The sequence below is a fragment of the Coptis chinensis genome, chromosome 2 (assembly GCF_015680905.1).
Source record: "Coptis chinensis isolate HL-2020 chromosome 2, ASM1568090v1, whole genome shotgun sequence".
NCBI classification, from domain to species: Eukaryota; Viridiplantae; Streptophyta; class Magnoliopsida; order Ranunculales; family Ranunculaceae; genus Coptis; species Coptis chinensis.
Genome location: NC_141457.1, coordinates 39,548,428 through 39,560,082, shown reverse-complemented (window position 1 = coordinate 39,560,082; position 11,655 = coordinate 39,548,428). Strand labels below are relative to the sequence as shown.

Here is an 11,655-nt window from a genome sequence, read left to right as displayed (position 1 = left end):
TTTAACTATAGGATTACACTAGTATACTATGTATGTATTGAACAGGACCAAGTGAGGTTGTTTTTCTTTATACTGACTATATAAGAGAACAAACACCTCTATTATTATGGATGTTTGTCCTCCTAATCCGGATATAATAACGGGCACTTACGTGCATTGTACATTGCTTTAAATCATCAATGAGTGAGATTCATTTGTGAATCAACAAACTCGATGGATTAGGTAATGACATTGTATGTAAGGTGTGTTGTTGATTATAGAAGGAATCCGTGTCCCACAAGGAGTCGGGCTGATGATGTCCCATTGAGGAGCTCATAAGGATTGTTATGTAAACCCTGCAGGTGGATTTGATCCGACATGACAATGAGGTTGAGTGGTACTACTCAAGGACATAAGAAGTTGATTAATGTAGATATCAGTAACTTGACTTAATCAACAGGCATTCGATATCTTAAATACGGGGAGATCAATGAGCATATAATATGGAGCCCATAAACGCTGACACGTAATTTGGGATTAGGGCAGTAGTGCAACAATGGCCTTTAGTGGAATAAGCCATTTGTTGATGGACTTGAGTCATGTGTTTTGGGTGAACATGGGAAGCCCAAGCCCGTCAGGAGACCCAACCCTAATTTCTCCTCATGGTCCCTATTGTAGCCTATAAATAGAAATATTTTTCTCTGACCGTTTTCTACACAAGAAAAATCAAGGTTTTGCGCAAGAAAAGATAGATCCAAAATCGGTTCCATTTTTTAGAGTGATAGAGGCCAAGTGAGAAAGAAGAGGTTGGTAGATCATTGCCCACACAACGTCCAATCTAAAGATAGGAATACAACAGAAGATCAAAATGTTGTTGATTTCATAGCCATTGGATTCTTGGAATTATCTTAGCCGATCTAAAGGTAAATTTCTAACCAAACCGTGACACCCCTTATTCCGCTGCGTGTGGGTGTTTCGCGGTTCGTAGTAAATCATTCGGTGAAACCATAATAGTTCCTACAATTTCTACTTCGCAACATTCAGATCTTGTGTGATTTTTTATAGGGGTAGTTTGATCTTGCCCTAAGTCTGTTTCACATTTTAATTCACATTGTTTTGGGTAATATATGTGGCAGCAAGCCAGCAGCCAACATTCAACATTACATGAAGGTTATTGTCTCATTGCTATCGAAATGCTATTGGAGTTTCTCTAGCCCAGTTGGTGCTGTAGAATATCAGTAGCCACTATGGCTTTCTCTAACCCATTTGCATCATAGCTTAAGAAGGTTCTCTGCACTAGGCATCCATGGTAATACCTAATACAGTACGTGAAAACAGACGATTTTTTACGCTAAGCCCGGGTGGTATTTGACGGTTGGTAACTGTCAAAAATAAAATTGAGGGGTTTTATCACAATTGATTGCCCATGCCCATCAAATATTTCTTCTTCGGGCAACACCCGTCATGTTTTTTTTCTCCTCCCACACTATTACCCCCGCCCTATCCTTTTCCCATCCTTCTCTCTCGCGGTCTCCCCCCCCCCGCGTTTCCTTCTAAATTCTTGCATCGAGAACCGTAGAAGCTAGAGCTCAGCGCCATCTCACCTTCTCGCACAGTCTTATCACTCTTTATCTCAAGCAAAAGGGTAATTTCTTTTTATTTTTGTATCTTTAATCATCTTACCGTCTTGCTAATTTTTTGAAATCTAATTTGTTAATCACAAGGTTTGCAGATTTGCTGGTTTTGTTTGAAAATAATGTTGAAAGCGTCAATTTTTGCCAACAATTACTCTGCATCGATGCTATTCATCAGGTTTGTTAATCCCAACCCCTTAATTTGAAATCTAAATATATTGTAAATACGAAAATGAAGTGAAATTTGATTTTTCTTTTCACTTGTGTGCGTTATTATTCATATTTTTTTTTCAGGAGCTTCTTGCACTTTAATGTGCACATCTCACCATCTCTTATATTCTTTTGGGTATTTTCTTAGGCTTCTCTGTTTGCTTTTTTGCCTTTTCCTTTTGTTTGTTTGGTCATGAGTAGTCGTTCTTTAATCAGATATGCTTAAAGGTTAAACTAATATGAAGTAGAAATGGGCTTTCGTGATCATGATCTCTTCTTAGTTTAATACAATATGAAGGTGGTTTTCATGGTCTAGATAGTTAAAACAAACTGTTCTTGTGACTGGGTGCTGGAAAAAAGAAGTGGTCTAGATAGTTTAATGTTATATATAGTGTTGAAAAAAAGGAACTTGAGGTTCTTGATATGAAGTTATTAGAGTGATCCAGTAGTTAAGTGTTCTTGTTTTCTTAAGAGTGTGACTAGCTTAGCATTCAGAGCAAGGTTGAAACTGATGTGATCTCCAAACTGACCATCCAAGTTACTACCAAGAAAATCTTTGAAATACTATCTTACAGAGTGACTGGAGGTCCTGAACTCCTATTGGACAAGTCTTTCTTTAATCAAAATGATTATGAATAATACTTGGACAATTACACTTAAACAAGTAAAAGATGGTATAAGGAAAACCTTGTGGCTTGTAGTATAGTTACCCCTTCTTTGAGGCTAGCTAATAATGCACTACATATACTGACCCATCTTTTTGACTCACATCTCTAGAATTAATGTTATTTTTTTTTTTTTTTTTTTTTTTTTATAGTGTACACCTTTTTTTTTTTTATCAGCAAGCGAGGTTGTTTTAGAGGTCCCCTACCCCTTTTCATAAATTTGAAATAGCTTCATTACATTCTGATATAGTCTTTCCCGCTAGCATCCTCAAATATAATTTTTTTCATGTCTTCTGAGAATGAGCTAGGAATGATTTCTATAAATCCTACACTAGGCACAGTACTAGCTAGTGCATCTGCTAGTCTATTACATTCTATATATACATGCCTAATGTTAAAAAAATTCAAAATGTGCTATCATATTACATATATCTTTCATCATATTCCTTGCTTGCCACGGATAGTGATTTCTTTTTTTGACAAAAGAAACCACATTAGCCGAATCAGTCTGTGCTTCCAGTCGTGTTATGCTTCTCTGCTGTGCTAACTTCATTCCTTGCCATATCCCCTGTAGCTCAATAAGTGCAATACTGCTGTATTGGGATTTTCCCTTTGCTGCCACTATTACTTGCCCTTCACTTGTTCGTATCACTGAAGCCCACCCCCTTTAGTGCCCTGTAGTGTACCGTCTGAATTTAGGATGCTAATACCTGGTCCGGCCTTTTCCCAATTACAGTGAATAGTCTTGGGTACAATTGGGTCCACAAATATATTCCACAAGCCCATATATCGTTCTCTTTCCTGTCCGACCTCCATCTTCTTTGTAACTGAGCTCAGTTTAGTCTTTGCATCATTGATAATCTGATTCACCACCTGCTGAGCCAGCTTATGTTCATTCTCAAATATCCTCTTATTTTTGTTCCTGCCAAACTCCATAGAAAAAAGCATTAGTTACCATTTTGAGAGTGTCTTGCTTCAATCCTGTACCTCTGCATGTTTCTAGTATCCAGTCCAGTTCCTCTTCCCAACTGCCCAATCGCGCTCTAGTATACCCAGCTCTTCTCAACACCTTTGTCCAAGAAAATGTGTCTTTCGGTATCCTCCTCGTGCCAGCACATTACGCACGTAGTCGAATCCACCACTCTCTGTTTCTTTAACTTTACCAGCGTCTTTAAGCCATCTTTCAGCAGCATCCAAGTGATGAATGAGTGTCGTGGTATTTTATGTTTAAACCATACCAGATGGCTCCAAGTTACCTTGAGTTCTTTCTCCCTGATGCCATGATAAGTTTCTTTTAGTTTGAAGCTTCCATCTACAGTGACCGACCAAATGGCTTGATCTTCTCCTCCATGTATACTCACTGTGTCCTCCATTTCCTGAATGATATCGGGCATGTGCATTCTCAATGTTTGTGAAATCTGCCATTCTCCATTTGCCATCAGTTTTTCCAGCTTCGCATTCTTGTTCGCGACTGAGTTATAAGCAAAGGTTTGTGAATAGTATGATTTCAGTACCCCTGCTGGATGCCATGGATCTGTCCATAGCTTAATGCTTTTCCCATCTCCGACTTGATATCTTGCTATATATTCTGCATCCTTTCTTCCCTTCATAATCTGTCTCCAGCTGTAAGAACAATCATTCGGTGTTTTCATTTCCCAGAAGTTCTTATTCTTGATGATGTGTTTTCTCGCCCACATAACCCATAGTGTCTCCTTGTTGCTAATAATGTTCCAGATGTGTTTCAGATTCACAGCCTTGTTTATTGTTTCCACGTCTCTTATAGCCAGTCCTTCTTCATAAGGGTAACATAAAGACCTCCACCCAATGAAAGCATGTGATGTCATACAATCTGGTCTTGTCCATAGGAAGTTTCTGAATATACTTTGTACCTCTTCAATAATACTTTGTGGGAGCACGAATGAAGAAATCCAATATATGATCATATTGTTTAGTACAACTTTGATAAGTTGTAGACGTCCTGCATATGATAAGCTTTTGCCTTTCCAACTTTGAATTCTTTTCTCCACCTTGTCCACCAGAGGCAAACAGTTTGCATATGATAGCCTTGTAGTGATCAATGGCAGCCCCAGATATTTGACCAGTAGTTCCCCTCTTAAGAATTGAATAATATCCTTGACTCTTGTACATAACTCATCATCCATTCCAGCAAAAAATATTTGGCTTTTCTGTATATTCACTTCCAGCCCAGAACACCTTATTTTCCATATGTATTGTAAATAGACTTGGTTAGCCTCATACTATGTGTTACTCGGCTTTTGTGTTTTAATCCTTTACATTACCATATAGATGTTGGGTTAGGTGGTACAGAGTTTAACTACGTTAGCTTTATATCTATGTCATATTACAAGTGAAAAGACACTTCATTTTGTGCTTGTTATTGTTTTGCCTAGTTTTATTTTAAATCTAAACAATCTAGTATAGGAGTTATTCTTCATAAATGAGGATTATGGGGAAGGGTCAAGTTTGGAATAATGGTTGGAGCCTGCCTACTGCTGCTTGCCTGCCTACGTGCTGCTGCTGTGGCTGCGTGCCTACCTGTTGTTGCGTACCTGCCTGTCGCTTCCTGTTGCTGCGTGCCTGCCTGCCTACTTGTTGCTGCTTGTTTTGTTGGTTTACATTTTCACTAGTTTTGAAGCAGGGTCTTGAACTGGATGATTTCATTTCTGGTCCTTGCGAGTTGTTGCTAAAATTTGTTGAAGAGAGTTATCCTTTGCCGCCAAAGCCCGATTCTCTGCCAGGTATCTATGCTTTCTTCTGCTTTTGATTGCTAATCATGCCAGTCGTGGAATTTCACGGAAAAACTTCGTTTTTGTTTTTCGGAAAATCAAGACTGAAATATACTTAATAGTTCGACAATATTCCTTTAAAAAGTACCAGAACTTACTGATTTTCTGATGTAAATGCTAATTTCCAGCTTCTGTCCCCTCCACTTGGTATTTTCAACTATACTTTAAACTTGAATGTTCCTTTTTTTTTTGTATGCTCTGGTCATTACCGCAGTGTTCCCCCTTTTTGAATACCTTTGTTGAAAGTCACATTGTTTTCTTTTCATGTAAAACAAATTTGTTTTTGTTTTAGCATTGATTGGGTGTAATAGTAGTATTCATCTAGGTGGTGGTTGGGATTTGTTCCAACTTCCATACTGCGAGGACGTGGTTCGGGACATTTAGAAAGTTTAGATTACGAAGTCGAAGTTAATTTTTTTGGTCCAGGACTTCTGGAATATAAATTTCCGACATTAAATTCCATTATGAACTGCATGACATACTATATACCAACTTTGTAGACTCGCAACAACGTTAGCCACTAAATGTCTTGAAGATGTGATGCTCTTTGTTAAAAATCTTTTGGATACAATAGTCGCTGAATGTGGTGCTTCCAGGTAATTGCTTGAAATTCATTGTTAGACCTATGAATGAATTATATCATCTTTTTCTTTTTCCTTAGTTTCCTTAGTTGGTTTGTCTCCAATATGGAGTTTTCTGAGCAACATGAATGTAAAAGAGGATTTCTATGCATGTCTTCTCTGTTATAGGGTATCATCCTCTAAGGTTTACAAAGTTATTCCTCCCCCACCGCAATTGATTGCTAGGGTTCACAACTGAGGAATATTTCAGTCGATATCATGGGTTGGTTGTATCATTGGAATAAAACTAGCAACAAAAGCTATTAAGAACGTGAGTGCCTAACAATCCATGCTGATGTTTAATTGTTTATTAGGTTGTTTAGTAAACTTTTACTTGGTATTGGTTATGCACATGCTAGTAGAAATACCAGCTAGAGGACAAACTATATGTAGTTGTATGTGATCTCTATTAGTGGTGGTTGTAATGGATATAACACTTGGTAAATGGTTGGTTGTCTTTATCTGATATTGGAGTTCAACTGTTTATTCTCATGTGTTACAGAACTTCAAGGACGGAGGAGAGTCATTTTGGCATCACAAATTTGCTGTTTTGGTGTAGTGAATGTATGGTAAGTTATTTAGTGAAGTTATTAATGCTTGAACTCTCTCTTTATTAATTAAATTTTACCAGCCACTATCTATGTAATGCCTAGTTGTTATGTCTTCTTTAGTTTAGTAGAGCCAGAGTGAGCTTTGAGAGGACTAGAGAACCTGAACTCATTCCATGATCAAAGTATCCACACAAACAAGGGCAGAACACCAAACAGAAAAGCTAACCACCAAGATTGTGCACTCTCCATTTCTCACTTTCCTTCACAGTATGTGGTATCTCATTCATTTATAATGTATTTGGTGTTTAAGTTTGATTCCTTTGAGTTGATTATTAAGTGATAATTGAAACTATTGGACATAACTTGCTTTCACAATTATTTTCTTTGCTTAAAAAGAAAGGGTCCAGAAATAAAGTTTGACCCGTGTAACTACAGTTTGTGTATGTGTTTGGTGGCGGTCCTCTAAGTTACTTCAGGTTGGCTCTTCTATTTTTTTCATCAATGGACGAGACCACGTACATTGTAAGTTTTGTTTGCTATTGATTTCGTAAGCCTAGATGTAATATGTTCCTCATCGTTGCTTTTTCCATCTTCACTTGTTTTTGTTATTGATTTCTTAATCGCATTTGATTGATTCCGTAATCGTTTGTTTTTCTTTCAGATTAAAATTGGTGAATCAAAGTTAAAGCTTTCTTGATTTCTCAATTGGTGAAATCCCGAACAGGTAGTTCCCTTGAAATATGGTTTAACGAAGTAGGGGTTAACTTGAAATATGGTGATCTATGCTTCTTACATTGTTCTTGATTGAGCTGTATTCTCTTAGAATGAAGTAACTTATTAGTCTAATTGTTTTATATTCCTTTTAATGGTGATGGTACCATATTCTATTTGCTTGTTGATTGGTTATCGCCTTGGGTTTGAAGTTTTAAATCTAGAATCTTGATGAAGTTGGAAAATTTCTACCACGGTCTTGATACACAAAGTTCAAAATATCAAGACTCATTATTCGTGGTGAACTTAATTTTTTTTTTCTTCAGTCTAAGACTCATTTTACTAGAGGGAGTTAAGGGAAGGAATGTCGAATGCCTCGGTAAGTGCGCTTTTGCCAAATACTTGCCTTTGTTCATCGTCTTGGCCATATATAGTCCTCGCATCTAAGGCCTCCTAGGCTCAGGTCTAGAGGGCTTAGTGTCACTTAGGACTGGTGGCCGGCCCTTAGGATCACTTGTGCGTTTAACTGCAGACCACCTTACCGAGACACATAAAGACATTGCTATATATGAACTAAGCCCTAAGATCGAAGTCTCCGTGTCACCCACACCCTTTAAGTTCTAGAAAATGATCCTCGTAAGAACGATGGGGGAGTAGGGTTAACTTCAATAACACTAGAAAATAGTTTGCTAGTTTATGATTAAAGTAGTCTACTGAATAGACATATAATATTGTTTGTGTGTTTTATTTGTTCCTTCCAGGTCGATTTCAAGCTTTTTCATGGGGAAACGAATATGCAAAGCTTTAGGCGGGGGAGTCATTTTTGCAGCTCAATAAATATTGTTTATTTGCTTTAGTTATAACTTTTTGTAGATGATAATTGATGAACACTTTAACTAGATGTTTGGTTTTGGCTTATTAGCTTTAGCATCGAGATTTATTTTGTACATGGTTAATGGAGAACATACGAGTAAAATTATTTATAATATACAAGTGAGCTTTTGTATGTTTGTGGTAGAGATTGTTAGAATGGATGAATATTATTATTAATAGAAGAATTTGGTTGATATATTATGGAGTAAGCAGGTGCAGGTGATGTAGCATTGGGGAAAAATCTAATAGGTTTTTTTTTATATTACAAATTATTAGTAACGGATACATAACTGTTACAAATATTTGAACCTTTTATTAGGCAACCGTTAATAAGAAGCATAGTAACGGTTATATCCGTTAGAAATGGATAATTGCCAACAACAAACAATTTCACCAACACTTGATAACCGTGAGTAAATTTTGTAACGGATAGTAAGTGTTATTAATTTTCGTTACTAATATTTGTCACGTTTTTGTATCAACGCAAGATAACCGTTATTAATATTTTTTGTAACGGATGTATATACATTACAAATAGACTGATATGGTGTAGTGAATAATAATTATAATGTTAATAAATGTATCGTTCTGGTTAATCATAACTATCACAATCCACCTGTTAATAATCAATGTGACATAGTTCCTGTCATACAACCTGTAACAAACACTCCTCCACAACCAGATCGTTTTGACGCCTTTATGCAATCCCAACAACAGATTTTACAAGCTATCCAACTTTCCTTACAGTAGTTAGTCCAAGAGAAAGTATAACCCAAAGGTGTGTTTTCAGGTTAAGCGATACTTAATCCTAAAACAACAAACACAGCTTTTGAGGTAAACGGTAATACTTGTAAGGATAATGCAAATGCTGGTGAGCTAAATGCCATCACCACTCTTCGTTCTGGCAGAGTGGTTGATAACGCCATAACTATGCCTATAGTTACCCCACCAGTAGTCCCTACATCGGATATTGAACTAGATACCGAAATAGAAACTGAAGATCCTACCCCTGTAGAGATACCAGTTAAACCACAAACTAAGAAACAGAAAGCCAAGGTTAGACATCCTGTTGATCCATACGCTAAATATAGAGAGAAACCACCATTTCCCTAGAGATTAGCAATGTTAAACAAGGATACAAATTTTGATGAGATTAGGAAAGTTTTCAAAAATCTAACGATAAACCTACCCTTTCTTGAAGCGATTAAGAAGTTACCTCACCATGCTAAGTTTCTTAAAGAGTTGTGCACTAATAGGCGTAAGACAAATATTCCTAAAGACGCCTTTTTAACAGAATAATTTCCAACTTTAACCGAACATAATAAAATTGTTAAGTACAAGGACCCTGGTTGTCCTACTATACAATGCACCTTAGGAGATTCCCACACGACGACCGCTCTATTAGACCTGGGGGCGAGTGTTAACTTACTCCTGTATTATTTTTATAAACAAATAGGTCTACAGGAGATGCAACCTACTAAAATGACGTTGCAATTAGCGGATCGATCTATTAAGTATCCTAAGGGGGTGGTTGAAAACATGTTTGTTAAGGTTCAGGATTTCTACTATCCTGCTGATTTTGTTATCCTCGATACAGAAGTCGATAATGACTCTGTTCCGATCATCTTAGGGCGGTCCTTCTTGGCGACTGCTAATGCGCTTATAAATTGCCGCGATGGTTCGATGTCCTTGTCTTTTGGCCATCTTTCTGTTGAGGTAAATGTTTTTAAAATGATGAAACAATTACCAAATTCGTCTGTAGATGGGGAGGTTAGCATGATCGAGAGTTTAGCTCAAGACTATTTTAATAGCACGTTTCCAGAAAACCAAATGTATAAATTCCTTTCTTTCGGAAGTTCAAATTTTGAGGATGACTCCTACTTAGAGGAAGTCAATGCCCTCTTCGAGTCTACTCCTATCGTAGACCCTTCTGTTGCTCCATTTATTGAGTTTGAAGACCTGCTGCCTAAGCAAGTTTTCACTACTCAAGATGAGGACCCTCCAGAAGCATTTATCGACATTCCTTCCACCGGTGCTTAAACCTCTTCCTTCTGAGTTAAAGTATATTCAACTTGATCCGGATGGTAGTCATCCGGTAATTATATCTTCTCTATTATCTGAGGAGGAAGATGCACGTTTGATTATGGTGGTTAGGGAACATCGTTCGGTGATTGGTTGGTCCCTAGACGACATTAAGGGAATTGACCCTAACGTTTGCAATCATCGTATCCATTTGCAGGATAACGCAAAGACTTCTCGCGAACCTTAGCGTCGCTTGAACCCTGCCATGAAAGAGGTGGTCAGGGAAGAAGTTTTACGGTTACTCAATGCGGGTATCATATACCCAATCTCTGATAGAGAATGGGTAAGTCCCATTCATGTAGTTTCTAAGAAATCAGGGATTACCATGGTACGTAATGCCAAGGGTGAATATATATCCACGCATGATCCTATGAAATGGAGGATCTGTATTGATTACAGATGTTTAAATGCCATGACACGAAAGGATCATTTTCCTTTACCCTTTATAGATCAGATGCTCGAACGTCTGGCTGGTCATGCTTTTTATTATTTTTTGGATGGCTACTCTGGCTATTTTCAGATTATTATTGATATTGATGACCAAGAAAAGACTACCTTCACTTGTCCGTTTGGAACATATGCCTATAAACGAATGCCTTTTGGCCTTTGTAACGCTCCTAGTACCTTCCAGCGGTGTATGCTTCATATATTTAATGACATGATAGAATGCTTTATGGAAGTTTTCATGGATTATTTTTCTTTCAATGGAGACTCTTTCACTGACTGCCTGTCTAACCTGTCTAAGGTTTTGACACGGTGTGAAGAGAAGAGTCTGATTTTAAATTGGAAAAAATGTCATTTCATGGTGAAAAAGGGAATTGTCCTAGGTCACATTGTATCTAGTGATGGCATCGGAGTAGATAAGACCAAACTAGATAAGATAGCATCTCTACCCATACCACGAACTGTTCGTGATATTAGAGCATTTCTAGGCCATGCAAGGTTGTATAGGCGTTTTATTAAAGATTTTTCAAAAGTAGCTAGGCCTTTGACTAATTTGCTTTTAAAGGATGCCATCTTTGATTTTAATTATAACTGTAAACAGGCTTTTGAAACTTTAAAAGCAGCCTTAACATCTGCACCCATTATACAGCCTCCCGATTGGTCTAAACCTTTCAAACTCATGTGTGATGCTAGTGATTATGCCGTTGGTGCTGTGTTAGGATAGAAACTAGATAATAAGTCCACTGTTATTTATTATGCTAGTAAAACTCTAAACGATGCTCAAAAGAATTATACAACTACGGGAAAAGAATTCTTCGCTGTCGTTTATGCTTTAGATAAGTTTCGTCCTTATTTGGTTGGTTCTAAGACTTTAGTTTACACGGACCATGCAGCCCTTAGGTACCTTCTCGCAAAGAAGGATGCTAGCAGAGATTAATCCGATGGATTCTTCTTCTGCAAGAGTTCACATTAGAAATAAAAGACAAAAGAGGGGTCAAAAATATAGTTGTCGACCACTTATCTAGACTAACAAATGACAATGATAGTGATTCTGAGTCCATACCAGACTCTTTTCCTGA

At 37.4% G+C, this 11,655-nt stretch overlaps 1 long non-coding RNA gene across 15 annotated transcripts; it reads left to right on the top strand.

Annotated features, from left to right (window-relative positions):
* Positions 1-1,421: 1,421 nt before the first annotated feature.
* On the top strand, positions 1,422-8,183 carry LOC147516000 (uncharacterized). Of its 15 annotated transcripts, none has more exons than XR_015210867.1 (9): positions 1,422-1,624; positions 1,712-1,791; positions 4,931-5,891; positions 6,045-6,186; positions 6,418-6,484; positions 6,587-6,733; positions 6,902-6,988; positions 7,128-7,190; positions 7,939-8,183. It is a non-coding gene; the product is annotated as an uncharacterized LOC147516000 (long non-coding RNA). The 15 variants fall into 15 exon arrangements; XR_015210863.1 differs by having other exon boundaries at positions 1,432-1,624; positions 4,931-5,247; positions 5,796-5,891; positions 6,587-6,988; XR_015210865.1 differs by having other exon boundaries at positions 4,931-6,186.
* The last annotated feature ends 3,472 nt before the right edge of the window (positions 8,184-11,655 follow it).